The sequence below is a fragment of the Gossypium arboreum genome, chromosome 1 (assembly GCF_025698485.1).
Source record: "Gossypium arboreum isolate Shixiya-1 chromosome 1, ASM2569848v2, whole genome shotgun sequence".
NCBI lineage: Eukaryota > Viridiplantae > Streptophyta > Magnoliopsida > Malvales > Malvaceae > Gossypium > Gossypium arboreum.
Genome location: NC_069070.1, coordinates 72940522 through 72946096, shown reverse-complemented (window position 1 = coordinate 72946096; position 5575 = coordinate 72940522).

Here is a 5575-nt window from a genome sequence, read left to right as displayed (position 1 = left end):
ATCAGTATGGGGTCTAAGTGTACTTACCGACCCATCAGTAGGCCCACAATTGTCCTAGGTGACCCATGCAACCTTAACAGTCAGATAGTGGAAATGGGCCCAAGCCCATAATATGGCCCATGTGGGCCCACACACTCGTGTGGCCCAATAAGCCCAAATAATGGCCTTGGCCGTGTAAACTACACAGTCGGCCCACAAAACTCCATACATCCATGTGGTTTACCAATGTGGGGCCCCCGAGCCCATGAGGCCCACACGGCCCATTTTGACCCCACGTGGCCCAAAACGGCCTAAACCCATGTGATCGCTCATGGTGGCCTCTACAATCATATGCTCGCGCTTATGCATTTACAGATCACACGTGCGAGCGCACACTCTTATGGCATCAATAGTACCAATTTTTCAGCTTTTTCCGTGTCACAATTAAAGTTGGGTGATTACACACCTTGCTTGCAAAAAGTGCCAAAGGACCACGAGCACCAACCTGACATTCATACTAGACTTTCCATTAGTCAATAGATTTAAACTCCCTCTCTTTAACTCTAACCCAAAATCAATACCTTCCTTGCTTGAAGAGTGCGATTTAGACCACTAAATCCGTTGACAAAGGTCGGCCACACCCTCCTTGACAAGAAGTTGTATTACCAAAGAAGTTCATTAATGATGATTTTATTCTCACACACGGCTTGAATAAAAAATAGACATATAGGAAGCACAAAATCAAATATAGGAAAATAAGACATTCGACCAACGCCTTAACACCAATCATGCACCATATTCGCCACATGATATCTAAGGGTTAAGTTACCATTAGTCGAGTGGTAAGCACAAAGTTTTGAATTCTTCAGCAATCTTTTGAAAAACCCACTTCCCTCCTCGAGTAGTTCTAAAAAAAACACAAGCGCACCGTGAATGAGAGGTAAGAAGAGAAAGCCGAGGGTGAAGAAACATAACAGAAACTTAATAGGTACTATACGGCTAACGCACCAAAAGAAAAAGAAAGGTAAAGAGAATGATTTAGAAATAGAGGGGAAGAAGAGACAAGATATTCGGCCTGGGAAAAATGTTGAGAGGGAAAGAGATGATAAAAAAAAATTGTCAAGAAAGGGAGACCCACAGAGAGGAAAAGAAGTCAATTTCCAGAGGAACCAAATGGTCAAAAAAGAGAGCACCAACAATTGTAGAGCAAAGAAAAAATTACCCGAATGACCAAGAAGTATTTGGCCTCTACCAGAAAGTGCAAGGAAACAAGAGAGAATTCTTTGGCAAAAACTGAAAAAAGAATCACCACAAACCAGTTCGGCACTAAGAGCAAAAGTGACTAAATTTTCACAATAGACTTCCCACTTTCGGCATGCTAATACCTCAACCTCAACCTCCCTTATTCTCTCCTAAAATCTCTCCCGACATCTCTCCTCTAATCCCTCAAATGACCTGTTCAAACTCCTTTTAAACTCCCCCTAACAAATGACCACACACCACTCACCCTCAAACACTCTAACCATTTACTAGCACCAGAGTTCTACTACCACTCAACCTCCCACATGGCACAACAACAAAAATAATCATCCCTCTTGTGAGCAGCAAGATTCGAACTCAAGCCCTTCTACCAGTAGTGACACATCATTAAACTTTGGACCAACAACCTTTGGACCAACAACCTTTTTGAGACCTGAATTCCCCATAATAAATTAAGAACCCAACATCTAGTCATAAAGGTTTAGTTTAGTAGAAACCAAAAATTTTTGCTAAAGCCTAGGTTTGAACCCAGGTCTTCTTACACTACTCAGGACCCTTATCCATCACAGCAAGTAAGCCAACATGCACACAACACACAATTAAATCACTAAAGATTTGGGGCGTTACAACTCTACCCCTCTAAAAGAAAATTTTTGCCTCAAAATTTACCTGATCAAAACAGATGAGGGTATTGTTGTCGCATCGCCTCCTCAGGTTCCCACATGGCTTATTCAGAACTGTGATTATGCCAAAGCACCTTAAGTAGTGGAATAGACTTCCTCCTCAGAACATTCACATCGCGGTCTAAAATCTGAACTGTCTCTTCCTCAAAGGTTAGAACTGGTCTAACCTTAATCTCCAGTCGAGACGATGTGCGTAAGATCATAGCAATATCGCCTCAACGTAGAGACGTGGAACACATCATGAATCCAGTCCAACTCTGGTGGTAACTCAAGTTGGTAGATAACTGGTCCCACGCGCTTCAATACACAGTAAGGCCCAATGAACTTAGGGCTTAGCTTGCCCTTCTGACCAAACCTCATTACCTTCTTCCATGGCGAGACCTTAAGAAACACCAAGTCCACCATAGAATACTCAATCTCTTTACGCTTAAGATTCGCGTACAATTTCTGCCTGTCAAATGTCACCTTCAGTCAATCTCGAATTAATCTAACTTTATCTTCTGTATTAGAAATTAATTCAGGACCTAGAACACACCGCTCGCTCAACTCAGTCCAACACGTAGGGGTACGACACTTATGACCATATAATGCCTCGTAAGGTGCCATCTGTATGCTGGTGTAACAGTCCGGTTTTGACCCTAGTCAGATTAGTGGTTTCGGGACCACAAATCTGAGTCTGAAAAAATATTTTAATATTATTTTTTGTGTCTGTGATATTTGAATTTATATCTACTAGATTTCTGTAATTTAATTGTTCTGTTTCTGTGTTTGACTTGCAAAAAGGACCAAATCACGTAAGTTGTAAAAGTTGCCTTCTAGTTGCTAAAGTGCCTAAGTGCTATGGTTTGTTAAAGTTGAGGCCCTTGCATGTCAATAAGACCATTATATGATAGTGGGAGACATGGTTTGGCAATATAGTAAATAGATAAATTTTAAAAGATGGTTAGGTAATTAGGTAATATATGTTATTAAATAAAACAAATGCATAAAAATTTGTTCATTCATGCATATCCTTGCCAAAAATACAAAAGAAAAAGAGAGGAAAAGAACAAGCTAGGTTTTGGCACTTTGATCCTTGATTAAGGTATGGATTTTTGTTTTTTTTTATAATTTCTACGTTTCTGTGATCGTTGCTTCGTGTTCTTCAAAGCCCATGTCTGAATCTCTGTTTCTGTTAAAGATTTCATGAAATTCCATTGTTGATATCATAAGCTTTGTGATGTTTTTGGATGAATTATGAAGGCTTGGTAAATGATTATCATGTTTTATCTTTGGATTTTTGATAAAATAGAACTAATTGTGCTAATTTGTGAAAATGAGGTTTTGAAGGACTAAATTGTGAATTAAATATGTTATTTGGGCTCGTATAGAAGCCATGTATATTCGGCATAACTATAGTCTTGGTGAATTTTGCATATTGGTGATTTTGTGAAAAAATGGACTAAATTGTCAAAGTGTAAAAATGTAAGGGCTAAAATATAAAGTGCCCTAAATAAGTGTATAGGGATTAAATTGAATGAAATGAATGATTGAATGGTTGAATTTGTATTGTATTAGATCAAGAACAAAGAAAATTGGACTTAGATCGGGGGAAGTGCAAAATAATTGAATAGACGACTTGTTTATCCGAAATCCGTCCGAGGTAAGTCAAATTACAATTACGTGTTAATTGAAATAAATTCTATACATATAAAATGTAATCTGTATTGGATGGCCTTGAGAGCCTGATAAATGGATTTTGAATAAATTTTGATAATATGATAGTATTCAAAAAGTTCTGTATGTTTCTAAAGAAAAGTTGACATTTGTCTGAGACATTGAATAAGACCGTGTCTGGGACACAGGCCTCGATTGAGATTTACGTATAAGATCATGTCTAGGGCATTGGTATCGTATCTGATTTCATGTAAGACCCTGGCTGGGAGAAAGGCATCGATATTAATTACATGTAAGACCACATCCGGGACATCGACATTGTACTTGGTTATAAACATCTGTATCGTTTCTGAACCGTCTGATGATAGCATACGAAATATGAGTATATGAAATGTATAACCTATGCAGGTATCTTTGTATCGTACTAAATTTCTGAATATGAAAAATTTTGTCTCTGTGAAATATGTATGGAATTGGAAATGAAGCATGACATTTATGCAAACAATGGTGTATAGTTAAGTATGAATTATTCTATGAAATAGTTATGAATTTATATGGTTGAATGGTACATATATGCTTTAGTCATTAGTACGATTGTATTTGGCTTACTAAGCTCTTTGTAGCTTACTCTGTGTGTTTACTGTCTATTTTACAGTTATCCTAGCTACAGAAGGCTCGGGGATAGTCAAGGATCGTCACCACACTATCGACCTCATTTTGGTACTTTTGAAAGTGTAAAAATTTTAAAGTATGGCATGCATAGGCTAGAAGGTTTATGCATATAAGTTTTGATGTGTATATATTATGCCATGGGAGTTGGCTAACAATGATGAGTTGTGTATAGTTTTGGTGTATGTTTGTAATGTGCCAAGTTCTAATGTGTTTTGGTCATTCTTAAGCATGGAGTTGGTTGGAAATTTTGGTATGAATGTTGTATATTATTGCTTGTAGGATTGGACCCAAAAAGAGGTGGCAAAATTTGGCTTAAACCAAGCTTGCTTGGTGCCACATGGTCAGGGGACACGGGCGTGCCTTGTGGCCGTGTAAGAAAAGTAGTATTCTCCTAAGAACCACATGGTATTGACACACGGGCGTGTCATATGGCCAGGGGCTAAAGTCAGTAGCTAGCTAAGTATCACACGGCCATAGTACACAGGCGTGCCTATTGGCCATGTGAAAAGTTCAGTATAGGACCTATTTTTGGCATGGCTAGTTCACATGGGCGTGACTAGTGCCCGCGTGTGACATATGGCCTAGTTGCACGAGCGTGTGACATTAATAGTTTGAAAGAATTGGTTGAGTTCTGAAAATTCTGAATGGGTTCGGTTTAGTTTCGACCTTTCCTTAAATGTATGTTTTAGGTCTAGTAGACTATGTTTAAAGATGATTGCTTATGAAATGATGTTAAATAATATATGTGATTCTGTATTGGTCTAAAATGTTCTGTCTGTCTGGTAATGCCTCGTAACCATAATCCGATGTCGGTTACAGGTTAGGGGTGTTACATGTTATTGGTATTAGAGCTATGGTTTAGTCGATTCTAGGACTACCATAGCATATGTGAGTCTAGCTATACATGCCATATATCTGAATTTGTGATAGTGTGATGACTCCTGACTTTGAAATGTGCCTTTATATAGCAAATGAATCCCGATAGAGCTATAGCTGATGATATTGAAAGTAATGTGCTTGCTCCTGCGCAAGGGACGGTGCAAGATGATTCACGACCGGCTCTGAGTAGCCATGATAGCGAGGTTAAGCAAGCCTTCTATCAGATGATGAATGATTTGTTCACTCAGTATATTAGAACCAATCCGACTGTACAACAACCTCCACCCCCAGTTAATCCTTCTCAAATTCTTGTTATACCCTCAGTGAGTCTGGTTCAGTTGTGCAGACCACCGGTTGATAAGGTTAGAAAGTATGGGGTTGAACAGTTCTGAGCTACAACGAATGATGATGCTGAAAGAGCCGAATTCTAGTTAGAGAATACAATA